The 19,487-nt window shown below is 43.9% G+C and overlaps 1 protein-coding gene across 1 annotated transcript in view; it reads right to left on the bottom strand.

The window, feature by feature from the left end:
• RTL9 (retrotransposon Gag like 9) overlaps nt 1–6,197 on the bottom strand; it is a 36,348-nt gene extending 30,151 nt beyond the window's left edge. The window contains exon 1 of the mRNA XM_023203079.1: nt 6,119–6,197. The gene's annotated coding sequence lies outside the window, so the exon portion shown is untranslated. The remainder of the gene's footprint in view (nt 1–6,118) is intronic.
• Between the last annotated feature and the right edge of the window lie 13,290 nt (nt 6,198–19,487).

Consider the following 19,487-nt stretch of genomic DNA (forward strand, 5'->3'; position numbering starts at 1 on the left):
TCCTTGATTTTAATTTTAATTTTCCGGTGACATAGTAGAGAAAACTTGACTTGGGAGTTGGGTCAGGAGACAAGGGAGGCGATACAACTTAGTGATTATAAGAGGATTCTGACATAGAAACAACTGGTCACTGAAGAGCTGTGTGACCTAGACATTACCTAATGTCTCTGAGCCTCAGCTGTAGAAAAGAGAAAGTGACAATACTGGTTGTCAAGACTAAATGAAAACCACCTAGCGTACTGCCTGGTTAACAGTAAAGTACTCAATAAATGGTGACTATGACTATTATTTTGAGGTCCTTGATCTGGAAACAGAAGCCCAGAGAGATTAAGGGGACAACACTCATGTTGTTATTTGGTGGCAGAGCCTTGCTGCTCCTTGGTCTCACTACTAAACCAGGCCTGCCTCTTTCAAACCTTTTACAGAACCCCATTTACACATACTCTGATATACTATTTATAATTACATGCATGGTTTTTTTGCATGTAGATTTAATAAATTCAAATGTATTCATCCCATAGTTGTCTGCCTGGAAGTTCTTATGAACAACTCCAGGGCAGGATCCATAGGTTGCTCATCGAATATGTGCTCAATAAATGATTGGTGAGTGAATGTTAAGCTTGCAGTCAATTACCTACCTGAGTTATGGATGTCCCTTACCTCCCGTGTTACATTACAAGCAGTGCAGAAAAGTAGAATGGGTGCAATGGACTCATGCAGGCCTGGGTTTAAACTCTATAACTGGTAACTGGGTTCAAAGAACCTAGGAGTGCTGGAAAAATGCAGTTCTGGATAAATAGAGGAGGAGAAATAGTAGCAGTAGTAGTAATAGTAGTAGCAGCAGCAACAGCAGCAGTAGTAACTATCAACAAAAAGTGGAGTAAGGAAACTTTTCTAAGAATGAATTTTGCCCTCAAGAGCTGTGACAGGCCCACAGTGTGCTATGTGGAGGAAGTATAGGTAAGTGAGTCAGATAAACCTGGGTTTGAAGCCTAGCTCTCAACTTATTAACTGAGTGTGACTTTGCATTATGTTTCCTGAGCCTCAGTCTCTTGACTGTAAAATTAAGATAAGGATAGTACCTACCTCACAGCTTTGTGGTGAGGATGAAATAAGATATGGTATATAAAGCATATCATAGCACAACACCTCACTCATAATAATGTCTCAAAAAAGCTATTTGATGAATTAATGAAAGTGTATCTTTAGCAAAATGCCATTAAAAAAAACTACAGACACCCTTTAGCATCTGCCTGAGAGGAGAAGGAGGAAGAGACAATTCCAAATAAGAACTGTCTCAATACTTCTTACCATGCAACATCTAACATTGAAAGCACTGGAAAAAATAGCGTGATCAGTACAAACCATTCCCAGTGAATGCATAGAGAGAAACTGCTGTTTCACATCATAGCCACACAGTTGCTGGACCTGAGCGAGTCCCTCAGAGTGTGAATAAGTGTTTGAAAAGACAAATACAGGGCCTGACACATATGGAATAGTTGATCAGCTTAGTTCCTTTCCTACCCTTCTCCCAAATGGGTAGAAACAAACCCACCACTAACCAACAAAGCAGCAACAGAAAAACTGAGTTAAAGTGGTTGAGAACTGATTATGGCAGTGACCTTACTGAATGGACCCTTCACTCTTGGCTCTAGTGTGGCTTGCCAGCCTGGAGAGCCTCTCAGGCTGAGCAATTAACCCTAGCAGAAAAGCCATGATGCCACCACATCTTCTCCTTCTCCTCTCTTCTCCCTTCTCCCTTCTCTCTTCTCTCTTCTCTTCTCTTGTCCTCTCCTCTCCTCTTTCTTCTTCTTCTTCTTCTTCTTCTTCTTCTTCTTCTTCTTCTTCGTCTTCATCTTCGTCATTGTCTTCATCTTTGTCTTCTTCCTCTTTCTTTTTCTGTTTTTTTTTTTTTTTTTTTTTTTTTTTGAGACCCCAATTCACCCTCCTGTTGCCTAGGCTGGAGTGCAATGGCACAATCTCAGCTCACTGCAACCTCCGCCTCCCAGGTTCAAGCAATTCCCCTGTTTCCGCCTCCCGAGGAGCTGGGATTACAGGCATGTGCTACCACGCCCGGCTAATTTTTATATTTTTAGTAGGGACAGGGTTTCACCATGTTGGCCAGGCTGGTCTCCAACACCTGACCTCAGGTGATCCGCCTGCCTTGGCCACTCAGTGCTGGGATTACAGGCATGAGACACCGTGCCCAGCCTCCTCTTTCTTCTTAATGAGCGTGGAGGGTACAGGACATGATGGGGTGGGATCAACTCATGGCCTAGGCTACAAAAGCTGTCTTTTCTCCTCTTTCTGTTCTTTGCCCCTCAGCCCCCAGTTCTTGTTTGGACATGCACTGAGAATAGCATTTAGGATTCCTGCATTCTCTATCTCTTTTTTAATGTTTGGATTGGCTGTTTGCCAAGGCAACTGAATAGCATTTTCAAGGAGCAAGTGAGTTTGGGGAAGATCTCTTATCTTTTCCAATATATTAACTCTATGTGAATTAAAGCCATCAGAGACCCTCTTGGAAAGAGCATATAAGTTCTCCCGGGGCTTCCAAATTAAAGTCCCTACAGGAGACCCAACACGGTTGTCATTTTTAAGGGAAAAATACCCAGGCATGGTAGTCCCTGTTAGGAAATTTGAGAAGTGACCAGCAGGTTACATTTCTGAGGTGAAAACCACTTTGTGTTCTTTGTAAGCAACTGTTTGATGTGTGGCATTGCAGTCATGGGTGTGAAACATCTGGTTTTAACCAGAATGTGGGTGATTTGCTCACAACTGGGGAGGACAGGCAAATATGGCTTTGCCTCCTGGTCTCGTATCTGGCCCAGACGTGCAAATTCCAATCTGCAAACTCATTCTTCTCTGCCAGGATTCAATAGGTTAATGTCAGCAACTGGCAGAGGTCTGCCTGTGGTTATAGTGAGCGGCACATGGCAACAGGTAAGGACAACAAAAGGCTGCCAGAAAAGGGAGCCCAGCTTGTCTGAGAGCCAGGTAATCTGACTTGCCAGTCAGGGGAGGGAAGACATCCTGGTTCTGGGCCAATACTGGAGGTACAGAGAACAGAACCAGAAGAAACCTGGACAGGGAAAAAGAGACAACAGGTGCGATTTGTTGAGCACTTACTCTGTGCCAGGCACTATGCCAAGTCTGGGTGTGTTCTTTCATTTGATCCCAGCAAGAGCCCCATTTTCCAGAAAGGGAAGCTGCAGCCATAAGGCAAAAACAGATCAAAACTGGGAACTTAGAACAACACAAATACCAAAGCACCAAGAAGGCAAAGCAGTTGGAACTAGTTGCCAAGGAAACTTCAGGAATCTGTGTTCCTTATAGCCATGGCCACTGGGATTTGGTGATTTGCATCTAAGCCGCTGCATCCCTTCAGCTGACTCCGTTATTGAGTCAGCTTTTCCTGTCATGCCTCAAGGTGGTTGGCAAAGGCACAGAGCTGGTTTGGCAAGGACCGGGACCAGAAGAGGGATGAACAGGTGTCTGCAACAGATTCCTCTGAAGAATACTTTAATGGCCATATGCCATAAAACTCAGGCTAGCGTGCCAGTAGAAGAGGATCGATGAGTTGCAATAGACAAATTGGCGCATGAATTTGAGCTTTGTTTACACTTCTATAATCAATGTTACTCATTGCCTTACGTGGAAATAAGATTTTCTGCCATCAGTGATACCTGTCGATAAATGCAAATATGCTTGAATTTACTTAGCAGAGACCCCTGCTTAAGCATAGTGACAGTTGCAATGAAAGCACAAGTCCCACTGAAACTAGCACACAACACAAGTCGCAGCACAACTCTGACCCGTGGCTTATCTACATAGTCTTCCCTCACAGACATTAGGTCTCATTTGTTCTTGAGCCAAAATTGTCCTTGGCTCTGATCAGCAGTTAGTGAACAAATGACACTGTATTGCAGCATCCTGCCACTAGGGTGTACAACTCCCACACGCATGAAAAGCAAGCATCTCTCACCTTCAGACTGCTGTGCCTACAAGCAGCAAAGTCCAAGTGCATGAAAAGAGTTAAATCCTGCTTAGTCCCTTGAAGGGCTAGAAAGCATTTTAAAGGTGACATACATCAGAGTGATCCATTTACACTGGCTGGGCTGTGCAACAAAGTCAGAGGGGCTGGATGAGAACCTTAAACAATGACAACACAACTGCATTCCCAGCTGTGTTAAATGACCAGCATATCATGATTGCCTTTTCACGCAAATATCAATGACATAATGCTAACAGGCTTGCAGCTCTCTCACTGGTGTAATAAAACAATGACCCAATTATTTTCAAGGGCTGAGGCAGCAGATGCAATGACTGGGTATGTTGTGCAGGGTGCCGTGTGTGATGGACGGGGCACAGTAGGGCAGCAAACTGTGTGCTGAGGATCGGAAACCTGCTTCCCGAGCCAAAACTCCTGCCATTCATCTGGTCGGAATAAAAATAAAGCCATTCAGTATGAAAGTTCCCACTTGTTCTCACGACGGAGGCCAGTTGGGAAAATGTGGTGCAGCAATGACTGAAGCAAATTCTGTTTAAAAAACCAGCCGGTTTGTGGGTATTTGTTTATTTGTAACTGCCCCACCACCACCTCCCCACACCCTGCCTCATTCTGCAAAGGATTTGAGATGGGATTGGAACACTGAAAGTTTGTTTAAGTCCTAAACAGGTCCAGCTACTTTTTAGACCAATGACAAAATGAAACCTTTGGGATCAAGCGCCTTGCTCTGTGGAACACTGCTTTGGTATTCCCAGTCAGAGCTAGTCCTCCTTGTACCCTGTGGTGAGAGGGACCTCTTGCACCAGAATACCCTTGTGCCCAGTGTTATGCTTGACCAGGGAAATACACATGAGCCCATAAGCCTGAAGCCTGAAAATTATTGAGGAATATGGATCCACTGACTCCCTCACTAATTTGCTCATTCAACGAATATTCCTTGGTAGCTATTCCAGAACAAGCTCTCTTCCAGGCACAGGGGAAGCAAAAATGAAGAAGATCGAGTCTCTGCACTTGAGGATCTCCTCGTAGGAAGGACAGACAAGTAAACAAACCCCTGTTCTGCAATGTGGCCAGTGCTGTAGTAGAATCGTGCCTGGGGGTGGCATGGGAGGTGTGGGGTAACATGAAGTGGGGGCTGCAGGTGACATGGATGATTTAGTTTGTGGACTTGGACTCAGACTGCCTTGGGTTAACTTTTGGTTCTGCCTCTTGCTAGCTGTGTGACCTTGGGCACTTTACTTAACATCCCAGAGCCTCAATTCCTTCATCTGTTAAATGGAGCTAATAATAGAGTTGACGTCATTGGGTTATTATGAGGATTAAATGAGATAATCTGTGTAGAACACTTAGAACAGTTCCTGGCACATAGTAAATACCCAATAAAAACTTAGCTTTTATGCTTTTTATTTCTTTGTTTAGTTTCATAAGACTGTGTCTGGCGATGAGACTCGAAGGACTGGTTTCTAAAACAGAACTGTTTTCAACAAACTCTTCCCTTTTAGCCTGAATTTTTTTCCTATGGAATGACACAGTTCTGCCATAATTTTTCCCTCAGCAACCATATGTCTGGCAAGAACCTCAGGAAGAAAATATTTTCCAGATGGTTTTGCTTATGTCAGCCTACTATGTGCCAAGCACCACTCTAGAGGAGAGGGACACATTGCTGAGTGACACAGACAAGGTCCCTGTCCTCTTGGAGCTTACATTCCAGTGGGAGAGACATACCATAAAAAGACAAATATAAATAGACATAATTACCCAGAGCAGTAAGTGGGGTTAAGGAAGCATTGCTAATAAAAGACATGTAAGGGAGGAACAGGAGGCATCTAACTGTGGGTGGTCAGAGAAGGCTCATCTCAGGAGGTAACATTAAGCTGAGACTGAAAGGTCAGGAAGGAGCCTCCCATGCCAAAAGCAAGAGGAAGGGCAGTCCAGGCAGGAGCACATGCAAAGGCCCTGGGGCAGGAAAAGACTTTGAGAATGCTCCAGAAATGGAAAGACCAGTGTGACTAAGACACACAGCCCTGGGAGGGAGGTAAAGCCAGCAGGATTAGTACATGCATTTGGAAGCTGAGGAAATGGAGAGCCCAGAGAGATGAATGGACTTACCCACAATGCCTTGCACAAGGTAGGCGCTCCATATGTTGTAGAATTCACAGTCGGTAGGGCGGGGCTGAGGCCCTTTGCCTTCCAAATCGGACTGAGATTTCCCACCACAACTAGGAATCAGCTACCCAGGGAGACTGAAACATACAGTCGTTTTTGCTGATGAGTCATAGGCAATGCACATTAGAGTATGGGGTCGAGTGGCCCCAGCTGCTGCCTCTGTGTATAAAGGGCGGGGGTGGGCTCAGGCCGTGGCTGAAGCTTTTTAGCATGTTTATGATGAGCTGAAAGAACTCACTGCTTAATTTAAAATACGGCTCACACATACACATACAATTCAGCAGCTGGAGGAGCTGCCAGGAAATGAGACTAAGTGTAGAAAATTGGAGGATCAGGAATATCAGGTACTCGGCTCGGTTTCCCAGCTCCCATGGGCTGTCTCTGATCCCATAAGGTCCCATCTTCCCTAACAAACTCTGGGAGGCCAAGACATGGTTGGGGACCGCGGCAGTTTGGGGAAGGGAAGCCTCGCCAGAGCCCTTGACGCCAGCTACACTGATTGCCCCACCCAGCCTTAAGCTTGCCTGCCTTCCTCTCGTTCATGTTCCTTGAAATCTGAGGCTGGGAAAACTCATTTGGCCCTCATCGCAAGCTGCCTGTGCTAGCTGCTGCTTTTCCTGATTGTGTGTATCTTGCCTCCTCAACCACACGGGGGCCTTCGGCACACACTTGAGGAATTGAGTTGTTTTCTTTTGTATTCACTGCAGTTCCCAGCGCAGTAGTATTTACACAGTGAGAGTCTCGAGCGTGTTTGCTCGTGGGTTGCAAGATAGTATCATTTAAAAGCCTTTGGGGCAGAGTACCTGCTTTTAATAAGAACCTCAACTTGACAAAAATGTGGAAGACCATCAGGTGTATCTCTGGTTTCCTTCACATTGTTCCTCTACACACAGAGTCCCCAGCCTGCATGCTGGATGAACCTACAACCTCTCAATCAAAATGCTCCACAGGTCATCTCTTTGGATTCTTTGCTCAGATGATCCCTTCTGACTGGGATACCCTCTCTCCCAGCTGTACCAAGCATAACCCCATCTCACCTTTCAAGGCCAAATGTAAATGCCATCTCTGGCATGAAGCCTTTCCAGGCGCAATTCATTGCTCTTGCCCCTGAACATAGCACCCCGTGTCTACCTCTTTTATGGTACAGGCTGGTGGACTGGAATGACCTGGTTTCAAATTCCAACTCCATCACTTCCCAAGGCTACCTCCATTTTCTCTTCTAGAAAAAGGGATAACATCAGCCTCAATGGGATGTTGGAAGTCGCCAATAAAATAATATCTGCAGCCCACGTAGCACGAGACTCGGCCTCCAGAGCTCAGTGTTTTTTGTCATCATCATAATCTTCATCATCTCTGGAAAGCAGAAGAATGTAATAGTTCCAGAACTGGTCTGGTCACTTCTTAACCTTGTGACCTTGGGCCAGTCTCTTCCTCTCTGAGGCTCTGTTTCCTCATGTGTGTCAAATGAAGGGATAATAGTTTACCCACCTCCATCACAAAACCTACTGGGAAGATGCAAAGACATAATAATGTAGGCAAGGCAAACTACTAAGCACAAGGCTTATCACATTAAAAAAGTGCTCATTTGGGTCTACACACCCCTACAACCTAGAAAACTCCTTTAAGGGCACAGACAGTATTTTACTTATCTTTACATCTCTTGCTGCCTCGCCTAGCCCAGAACCTCTGCAGCTGGCAGACTCACAATAAATCATTGTTGAATTGAATTGAAAACCCAAACCAGATGTGCCTCCTCCCCTGTCAAATGAAGCTTTCAAGCTGGTGGGTTGGGCCTGCTGCCTCCTGATCCCCCCTCCCTCCGAGCTGAGCAGCCACCATTGTCTAGGCCTGGCTCTGGGGAATGAGGCAGCGCCGAGAGGAGGGACTCAGAGTAGGGAAGGATAGAGATGGGACTAGGTGGGATGAGTGTGGCAGGGAAGAGCATTCTGTCTGTTCCTGGTGACCCCAAACAGACTGCCTTTGAAGGGTGCTATCCTGAAGTATCTGTTGAATGAAAAGTGGTGACAGTCCAAAAGCCCTTCGCCACCAGCACCTAGCTGTGGAGGAAACCCAGCTCTCCCCACAAAACCGAAAACTGGAAGTAAATGAAGATATCGGGAGAAAGCTTCCTCTTCCTTTAGCAAAGATAGTGATACAGACGTTCAGAGAGGTTCAGCTCTGAAATGATGAGGCCAGGATTTGAAGGTGAGTTCAGCTGGCACCATGGGCATGCTTTAACCACTGGGCAACCTTGCCTCTAAGCTACTCTTGCTATAGAAGGGCGGGAGTACGTATTCACTCTTCCCACCAGCCCCACAGGACCCTTAGAAGCAGAACGTAGAGCTTTAATGGTGGACAATACTTTAAAAAGTATAAATCTGTTACAAAACCACAAAAAGAGGCCCATGTTTTCAGTGTTTCTGAGCCAGAGCTATGTAGACAGGGCATAGGCGGTAGCATGCTAACCAGCACAGAGTCAAGGTAATGGGCCACACACCTGAACATGACCACTTGGATTGTAACTCTGGCTTTGTCACATGCTAGCCTGACTGACCGCAGGCAAGTGATTTAACACCCCTGTGCCCCCATTTTCTCACCTGTCATATGATATTAATAATAGTGCCTCCTCACAGGGTTGTCTATGAGGAGTAAATCATCTAACATTTGTAAAGCAGTTATCATGTGCCCAGGACATGGTAAACACTAAACAACTGTTTGTTAAGTCAAAATAAATACATACCTCTGTCCCTTTGTAGCCAGACTAGTCTAGAGGCACTGTTGCCAAATGGTTAGCACATGCCCATGGAACCAGCTGAACTTGGCTTCAAATCCTGGTCTCATGATTTCAGAGTTGAGCCTCTATGAAACTCAGTTTGACCATCTCTACCATGCGAACAATAACAGTCCCTTCCCCACAGGCTGTTGAGAGTTTTAAATGAGATATCTCCAAAGTCCAGAACATAGTGCCTTGCCACGGCAGAGTGAGTAAGCACCCAATTAAGGCAGAGTATTCATCATCTGAGTCTGCTTCCCATTTTTTGCCTCTTCTGGGTTAACACACAATATATAGTTTCGGAAATCTTGCAACAGTAAAGGAACAATGTCATCATTTTGCCAATGAAATTCCTAAACATTTTATTCAAGAGCCAGAAAAGGCAAACATTTTTGGTCATTTCTAAACCACCGAAGTATGGACAATCAGTTTCCCCACTCAGCAAACCTGACTCCCAAAGCTGTAGAAGTCACTTTGCAGGACAAAATTGAAGGAATGAGTATTTTACTGCAAACAAAAGCCATCTTTGTTTGCGGCCCAGCTTTGGGAGAAAATAAATACCTCAACCCAGGAGCCTGGAAAATTCTTGAAAGTTCTCATTTTATTCCAGCAAATCCAACCTAATTGGCAAGATTCCTGACCATGCAAACCTGAGTCAGAATGAGTCACCTTTACCCACCCGTCTCCCCACAGCACCCAGAACCCAGCAGAGTACGTTGGACATCAATACATATTGGTTGTCGGTTCCTCCATGGGAGCCCCAGATTCCATTTCTACAATGTCTGCTACATTGCCAAAACAATCCAAAAGCAGTACTAAAGAACATTTTGAAAATGGGGGAAAAAAGCATCCATCACTCACCACTCTAACACAACTCTTAATTTTGTGTGGAAAGTTCTCTTCCAGTCTTTATCCACGTGCAGACATATTTTTATAGCACTGTAGTCATAGGGAAAAACTGCAGCAGCTTCAGCCAAGAATCAGATACCATACAGCTCATGTCACTAAACTTTCCAAGTGAGAGCTTTTTCTTCTCTCATTCACTCCATTCATTCATTCATTCAGTCATTCAGCTAACATAGATTTAACCATGGCTCTGGCGCTACGGCCCTGGGGAGTACAGAGATGACTAAGGCACAATCCCAGTTCTCAAGCTGCTTCCAGTTTAATGGGGGAAACAGACAAAACAGCAGGAAATTATAACACACTGAGATAAACATGAATGCTGAGAAAGCACAGAAGAGGAGCATTTAAGGTGCACAGGAAAGGGTGTGGAGGATGGGGAGGTATATATATATATATATACGCTTTCTTCTTTCTTCAGAAGAAAGCAAGGTGTCATCAGGTGACCAAAAACAGTTCTGTGTGACTGCATGGGCAAGTGGTAGTGGATGCAGTGAGAAAGGAAGGAGGGGGCCAAATCATTAAGATCAAAGGTTTCTGTTTCATTCTGAAGACTGAGGGGAAGCTCTGGAAGGACTTTAAGCAGAGTAGTAGCACAGTCAAGTGTGCATTTTAGAAAGATTGTCCCAGCAACAGAATGGAAGGTAGATTGTAGGGCGTGAGATAGGTAACAGTGGAGCCATTTAGCAGCTTGTCACAATAATTCATCAAGATAAGGAAGGTCTAAACGAATGAGATGGCTTCTCCACGTACAAATTGTGTCACGTTAGTGAGTGACTTAACCTGTCTGTGCCTCAGCTTCCTCCTCTGTAAAGCAAAAATAACAAGAGTATTGACCTTGCAGAGCTGCTGGCAGGATTAAATGAAATACTGCATGCAAAGCACCTGGCACAGTGGCTGGTACCTAGAAGACACTCAATACATGTCACTTCCCCTTTCCCCTCATCCTTTTTCCTCCACTTCACCCTTTCTTAAAGGCTGGCATGGTATGGAGCATGGATGTGGCCAACGCAGACTCTAACTCAGACAGTCTGACTCCAGAGGGCTATGGAGAAAGTTTGCAAGTGCTATTGTCAGGACAGTTAGTTAGAAGGATTGTTTAGCTAAGTCGAGGGCCCCGCTGAGGTTGGAAACTATGACTTTCTGGTGGGACTAACCAACAAAGCGATGGGATTTTCTCCAGCAATGTTCCTCCATCTGGGCATAAGCACAGAGGAGGAAACTGTCAGTTAAATTTATCCAGACTTGGGATTTTGCCTCATGGATGCAGCAGAAAGACACAGGGCAAGGGTGTTGGGGATATACACAAGATTCTGAAAGCAAACAGACCTTACTTCAAATCTCATCTGTGCTGTGGGACTTTGGGTAAGTCATTCAACCTCTCTGAGCCTCAGTCACCTCATTAAAAGGAAAACCACAAGAGTACCTTCCTCATAAAGTTATTGTGAGGATAACATGAGATTATTGAAATGATGTCATAAGATGGGTAGTATATGCCTGGCATATACATATTCGTTGTTATTCTTATCATCATCATTTTTGAGGATGGAGAGGGAAGGTAGTAAGGTGAAAGGGGCTGATGGGATGGAAGAAATGGATGGAGGGGTCTCAGAAACATGGAGAGCCTCCTGAGGTAAAAAGAAGAGCGTTGAGGCCAGCCAGCAAGGTGTAGATGGTAGGGGGTTCTGACTGATGATGAAGCATGGTAAGGCTAGGATGAGAGTGTGTCCTGTACATGGATCACGGATGTCCAACTCACCCAGAATGATGTCAGGACTTGGGGTGGAGAAGAAGACAGTGAGCCAGATGTCGAACTCTTCTTTGAATGTGGGGGTAGGGGGGCTGACCAGGAAGGGATGGTTATAAAGAAGCGTCAACGAGGAGAGAAGTAGCCAGATGGCATGAGAAGGAGGAGTTCTTGGCTGAGGACGGAGGACTAACAGCCTGGAAGCAAACAGGGGAAGCTAGAGCACAGACCCCACCTCCCAGCCCTAGGGTGCCTGTAGTGTGGGAGTGTGGACAGTGTCCACTAGAGGGCGCTGGTGGCAAAGCCGTGAGATCCGCGGTGGCGACTCAGGTTTCAGCACTTCCAGGCCCGGAGGTAGACAATAGTGTTCTGTAAAATTTATCCAGGGTGTAGGGGGAATTGTTTACTGCAAGGTGGGGGCTTCCAGAGGGTACTGAGAAGAGTGAGAGAGGGCGGTAGTGGGGAGGTGGATGAGTCGGGGTGGCGGGGATGGGAGCACTGCGCAGTATGAGGATGGTATGGGAGAGGACAGATGACGAGCAGGGAGGCTTAACGTTTGGGCTGTGGCCAAGAACTGGGGGATGTGAAGCCTGGTGGGATTAACTGTCCTCGGAATTCCAAATGCAGCTTTTTTCCCCCTTTACATCTTTTGTTTATTATAAAAGTAACACATGCTTGTTTCAAACAACTCTAATTATTGCTCAAGGGAAAATCTACCTCTCCTATTCTACTCCGCAGTGTTGACAGTCTGTCTATCCTTCCAGTCTTTTCCTGTATGTGTAACATATAATACCCTTAACAAAAATCAGATGCTACTATACTTACTCTTCTGCAACTTGCTTTTATACTATATTGGAGATGTCATTGCACATCAGTATTTAAAGACCTAGCTGGGCTACATCGTCATTGTCGTCATTATACTAGTAGTTGGAATAGTAATGGGTAGCAATTATTAAATGCTCTGTGCCAGGTCCTATCTGAATATTTCACATGAATTATCTCATTTACTCTTCACAACTTCATGAATGGTTATTTTTCCCATTTTACAGATGAGAAAAGGCACAGAGAGGTTAGAAACTTGGTCGAGGTCGCATAGCTCATAAAAGCTAGAGGAGGAAGTCAAACCTAGGCAGTCTAACCAAGGCTCAAACTCTTAATCATTAGCATAGTAATGCTTAGTATGTCATTATTGGGATGTGTTATAGATGATTTAACCAGTCCTTCACCGAGGTCATTTAGTTTTTTCAATTTGTTCCTATTTACAAATAATGTTTAAATGAACATCCTTATACATGAAGCATTTTGCAAAGATAAACTCCTAAGAGAGGACTTGCTGACTCAAATAACATTTCCAGTTGTCCTCCAGGTGTGCATCAAGAGTGAATGAGTGTGCCTGTTTCACCACATTCTCACAAACCCTGGGTTTTCGTGACCTTTTAAATGTTTGCCAATTTGAGAGGTAAAAACTGACATCTCAATCATCTCAATATTGTTTTAATTTGCATCTCTTAATTATTACTGATTGGTATTCCTTTTAATAGGGCATAGGCCCTTTGGGTTTCCTCTGTGAATTGCCTGTTCATTATTCTTTGAGCATTTTGCTAGTGAATTGTTCATCATTTTCTCACTGATCTATAGAAGCTCATTTATTCATTCCTTCAACAAGTATTTACTGAGTATCTACTGTATGCCAGGCACCAGTCTAGCACTAGAAATATAATAGTGAGTAAGCAAAGCCTGAGCTTTCATGAAGCTAATATGTAAGCAGAGGAAATAACAGAAAAGCAAATCACTAAATCATGTCATTACAAATCATGGTAAGTACTGTAAAGAAAATAACGCACCTCTTACAAATGGAGCTGTTGGAGTATTCTGAATAATAAGCCATTGTCTTCCTTTTATGTTGTGACTTTATCCTGGTTTATATGTTGTCTTTCCACTTTGCATGAGATATCTTTCACCATACTCAAGTTGTTAAAATTTTGCATAGTCAAATCTATCATTCAGTTTCTTGTTGCTTTGCAAAGACTCCCTACCTCAATATTCTCTTATGCCTTCTTCTAATCTTTTAATGGTTCTCTTTTTAACATCTAAATCTGACCTAATTGGATTATATTTTGGAATAAGGAGTGAGATAAAGATTCAGCTTTATATTTTGATGGCAGGCTGGTTGTCACAGTAAATGGCACCATGCATTAAATTGTGCATCCTTTTCCCCAGAAATGTTGAGGCTAAGGCCCAAGAAGGGGCAACTCTTGCCCAGAGTCATGTAGCAAATTAGTGGTGACCAAACTCTTCCTAGATCTTGGGACTGCTGACTTCCATGCCAGTGATACACAACTGAACTCATTACAGCTCCATTCTCTGGTGCACTTGAACTGTCTTCCCTAACCCACGCCAAGGTTCACTGTCGGAGGCCACAGCATTTTTCCTTTCCAATGGGCCCCCTGACTTCTCCTGCTCAGAGATACAAGTGCAGTGACCCATGGCAGCTCTGTTGCTTATAAATAGGCAGACACTTGCTGATTGCTGCTGAAATACCTCATATTAAGGCAGCTTTGGACACAGAAGACTGGAGGCAGAGACCAGATAAATCTGCCATTTAGGAACCAAAATAGGAAGTGTCTAATTTTAAATAAAGAAATTTGGCATTGTTTTCATCCAGTTGCTAATGGAGCAGCTGCCATCGTGGAGCCTTTCAAGGAGGCTGCCTTGAATTATGCCAAAATGATAAGCTTGTGGCTTGAAGGCTGCCGGGACTTGTCCCAAGGCCCCAGCTACAACAGATCTAGGATCCAAAAGGTTATCTTGAAAGGACAGGTGACTACATCAAAACCAACGCAGCTTGACCTGACATCCCATTTCACTTAATGTTTCCCTTCTCCCTCCATACTTCCCAAAGCTGTTGACATTTTGTCTGTGGAAAGCTGCTACCCCCAGGAGACAGGCATCTGGGAGAGCATCTCCACAGAAAAAGAAAAGTGAAGTGGGAGTTGATGTCATTCAGCCTACTTGAGACAACAATTTTTAAAAGCTCCTATTTTCCCTCAGTTACCAGGAGATTTTCGGTCAAAGTGTTCGAACAAAATAGGTGGATAATTACCTCCATTATTTCACTTGGCTTTCCATGGATAGACATCGTCAAAGATATTGGCGAGTTCTTCTTGTCCTACTCATCTTAATGGGTATTTTGTTGATTCACTTCCAAACTCTGAAGTAAATGTACTGCTTATTATAAGGAGAAATAACCTTTAAGATGCCCTCTGTCCTCTACCTCTAGGCAGAGTGAGCAGCAGCTTGTACAGTGAAATTTAAGGTCCTTCTTCCCACACTAATAATGTCAGATCGTCCCACCACCAATACAGCGGAAAAAAAACTCCGAGTTCCATTTCCAATTCTGCCATGACTTGCTATGTGACCCGGGGCAAGTCATCATCCCTTCGGTGACTCAGCTGGCTACCCATAAAATGAGGAAGTCATTTTGAGTGGTTCCCCTAACTAGGTTCCTCATCAAAATCACCGGTGATACTGTTAATAATATGCAGATAATTCAGTCCTCATCTCAGACTTACTGAACCAGACTCTGAGGATTAGGAACCACACTGTATCTGTATTTCAACAGCATTCCTGGTAATTCCATTGTGCAGCCAGGTTTGGGATCTAGTGAACCAGATGACCTCAGGGTCCCTTCTGCTCCTGACAACAGGCGGTTCAATACCTCCCTCTGTACTTATGCATCATATCTCTAAGTGAGGTGCTGCCCCCTGCCCTTCATGCTAAGTGGGAGCCCATTCTCTCATCAGGAGCCCTGAAGGCTTTAGCGATTCATTTGTCAGATATTTAGCAGTTACCTTTGAGGACAGGACCCAGAAGGAAGGAGCACACATATTATTGATGGGATCAGGGGAGTGGGAGAAAAAAAAAAAAAAAAAAAAAAAACAGCAGCAGCAACAACAGAAAAATAGGGGGGCTGGATCTGCCTGAAGGCCAAGACAGCCTGAGATCTTAATGGGGGCATGGAGGGCATTGACAGATTATACATACAATACTCGAGCCTCATTTTCCCTGGTATCCTCTCTGTCTTGGTCAGACAAAACAATGCAAAGAGGTACAGCCAAGCTGGAAAACAGCCCTCTTTTTAGGCAGTGAGGTCTTTGGGCCCCTATGATTGATACCAGCAAGTGAGAATGTAAACACAACTCTTCACCACTGGGACCATCTGACGTCAGTCCCTTGGCTCCAGCATGTCTCGAGATAAGAGGACTGTAAGAAGCCCTGGGCCTTGACATTAGGACGCTCTAGCTTTGAAGCAAACTCTGAACTACAGTTTCTCTTCTGATAACTGGGATCCTGCCCTCTTTTGGTGATCAAAAGTCCCCATCTCCTGCCAGTGTTATATACCCTGACTATGCTGACCTACATGCCTGACTCCAGCTGTGTGCTTGCATCCACATTCATTATTCATTATTTATAAGCACCTCAGTTAATTAGGCCAAACGGAAGCAAAACAGACATGGTCCTGACCCTCACGAAGCCATCAGGCTAGCACAGTGGTGTTCAACCTTATCAGACTTAACACCCTCTTTTTTATAATAAATCTGCTTTTGCTTCACCCCTTTACTATCCTGAAATTAAATTTCTAGGTATTATAATCTACCTACACACATAAGTTCAAAAAGATAGATATATGTCCTGCCATATAAAGAGAAAATAAAGCAATCCATAATAAAACACTATGTATTTAATTATGTAAATGCTCACACAGGACTACATTGAAAGATTAAATGAAGTGGTAGGAAGCTTGTGCCTTTATATAGAATCCCCATGAATGCAACAGTTATCGACACAAACTGATATGCTGTATTGATTAATTCCAAAAGCAACATCACAATTGTTGACATGATTTCCTGAAATGGTGAATGAATGAGTCTGTGTGAACCTCTGTAACCATGTAATATTCCATATCTTTACAGAATAGTTCATTAAAACTGTCAGGTCGGGGCGGGGGAAGCAAAACCCTTTGTACTTAGGTATAAAACATTTATAGTAAAAGTTTAGATAATTAGAAAAGCAGTTTTCAGCTCCATAGAAGTCCAGCAGAACATTCAAAAATCATTCGGGATGCTACACTATTTTTCATTTTGCAAGTCTGTTGTGGGCATTTGAGAACATCTAGCATCCCCATTTCCAGTCCTCTGAATATCCTCTTGCATTTTCCAAAAGTCCCTTAGGGGGCAGTATTGTCTCAGTTGAGCGCCACCAATCTAGTCATTCAGTTTCTGTGGGACTGGGGTTTTGTCTGGTTCTTCCCAGGCTCCGAACTCCTTCACCCCTGCCTCCAAGGACTAGAGTCCCATCCTTGCTACTAGCACCTGGCAGGATTCCTAAGCCTCACCTACTCCTGCTCAGTTCAGCTAGGCTGGGCAGGACTTCTGCTTTCACCAAAGTCAAGAGCTTCTCTAAATTGGTATCTGTTGTGGCCACTCTCTTTGGGTGCCCGCACTAAACTCAGCTGCAGTTGAGTTTCCTGCTCCATCCCAAGAGGGTGCATTTTGCGGCATATGCCAGCTCTTCCACTCTGAACCTCCAATCTCCAGCCCCCTGACACTTTCATCACCCATGGACCCAGGTTGTTGATAGTCAGTAGAACAGGTCCAGCTACAGCAAGGTTTGAACTTGTGCCTCACCAGAACCCTGTGACCTTTTGCCTTCAACTAGATCCCCTTCTGATATTGAAACAGGGAATAATTATCTTCTGCAAATAGGAAGAAAATGAGAGTCAGACCTTCTGTTAGGGCCCTCTTCTACCAGCCTTTAAATAGTTTTCTTGTCAGCCTCACGCAGATAGCCCCAAACCATTTGAGAAGCCAGCACGGTTCCCTGCAAAGCACTGTAGCAAAAAGACTATGTACTCTGGAATCAGTCGGACCTGAGTTCAAGTCCAGGGTCTATCTCATACTGCTTAAAGACAAAGAAATTCACTTAGACTCTCTGAGCTGCAGTTTGCTCACCTGGAAAAATGGCAACAACAATGAATGTCTGTAAGATGCTTAACACAGTACCTGCCACGTAGTAATCTGCTAGTAAATGGTTGTTATCTTTATTATTCTAGCAATCACATGGTATGTGCTGAAAACTGGCTTCTGCTGACCTTATCTGTCCTATCCTATATATTTCCACTGTATCTTCTAGACCAAGGCAGAGGTTCCTGTGAAGCTCACTAGGATGAATCTGCATCCCGGGTTGAAGTTCTAACAGTGAGAAATACCAAGCTGGTAAAATCTTAAGGACTCTCTTCTCTCAGCCATCAAGAATGTATTTTTCTTTTTTCTATTCTGTCTCATTCCACAAAGAAAATCTGTTATGTAGCATTGAGAAAACCAGGATGGGGAAGCAGAATTAACTAGAAACTATACTTAAACAGGTTTCCACTTTCCTATAAAATTCAAGAATTGTCTGCAAAGGTGGCTGGTGAAATTGGCAGCATTGTTAATCACCTAAAGCAGCATCTGCACAATACCAGAGCTTTCCGAGGAAAAGGAGAAAACACAATCAATCATCCAGGTGCCAAAGAAGGCATTCAGCTGCTGTGCAGAGATGATATTAAAAAGTTATCTCAGTGCAAGCAGCTAGATAAAGACAACAGACATCTTGAAGGTTCTAACCTATTTGCTTAGCATTAAGAAATGGTGTTGAACAACCCAAAAACTATTGCATGGAACATCCACACATTCATCAATCAGTCAATATTTATGGAGTACACACTGTATGCCAGGTCCTATGAGAACTATAGAAAGCAGAGGAGCATAAGACTTTCCAGAACCAAAAAGAGGAACGCTTTTACACTGTTGGTGGGAGTGTAAATTAGTTCAACTATTGTGGAAGACACTGTAGCGATTCCTCAAGGATCTAGAACTAGAAATACCATTTGACCCAACAATCCCATTACTGGGCATATACACAAAGGATTACAAATCATTCTACGATAAAGACACATGCACATATATGTTTATTGCAGCACTGTTCACAATAGCAAAGACTTGGAACCAACCCAAATGTCCATCAATGATAGACTGGATAAAGAAAATGTGGCACATATACACCATGGAATATTATGCAGCCATAAAAAAGGATGAGTTCACGTCCTTTGCAGGGACATGGATGAAGTTGGAAACCACCATTCTCAGCAAACTATCACAAGATCAGAAAACCAAACACCAAATGTTCTCACTCATAAGTGGGAGTTGAACAATGAGAACACATGGAAACAAGGAAGGGCCTGTGGGGTGTGGGGGGCTAGGGGAGAGATAACATTAGGAGAAATACCTAATGTAGGTGATGGGTTGATGGGTGCAGCAAACCACCATGGTACGCGTATACCTAAGTAACAAAACTGCAAGTTCTGCACATGTAACCCAGAACTTAAAGAAAAAAAAAAAAACACTTTCCAGAACTTTCCTTAAAGAACTTACTATCCAATTTGGGGAGTAGGGGGTGGAGGTGGAGTGAAAAGAACAAATCTCTAAACAAAGCAATAGAAAGCCCTTCAGCTAGGGTTTTCAGAGTAGGCTAACATCCTTTTCGTTGCTGTAATTACAGTCTCATAAAATTAAGCAGACCAGATGTTCTGCGATTTGGTAAAAGAGAAAATACAGTCAAGCTCATTAAAGGGGCTGTTTGACTTTACAAGGACTTGCACACCGTGGTTCAGAACCAGGTGTTGGTGTCAGGTGGATCTGGGTTTAAGTTCTGGCTCCTCCACTTACTAGCTGGGTGACCTTGCCCATGTTGTCCATCTTCTCTGAGCCAGTTTCCTCCGATGGAAATTGAAGGTAATAGCAATCCCTTTTTGGAAGGATCATCGTGAAGATTAATAGAGATACCTTATA

Source organism: Piliocolobus tephrosceles, chromosome 12 (assembly GCF_002776525.5).
Source record: "Piliocolobus tephrosceles isolate RC106 chromosome 12, ASM277652v3, whole genome shotgun sequence".
In the NCBI taxonomy this organism is placed as follows: Eukaryota; Metazoa; Chordata; class Mammalia; order Primates; family Cercopithecidae; genus Piliocolobus; species Piliocolobus tephrosceles.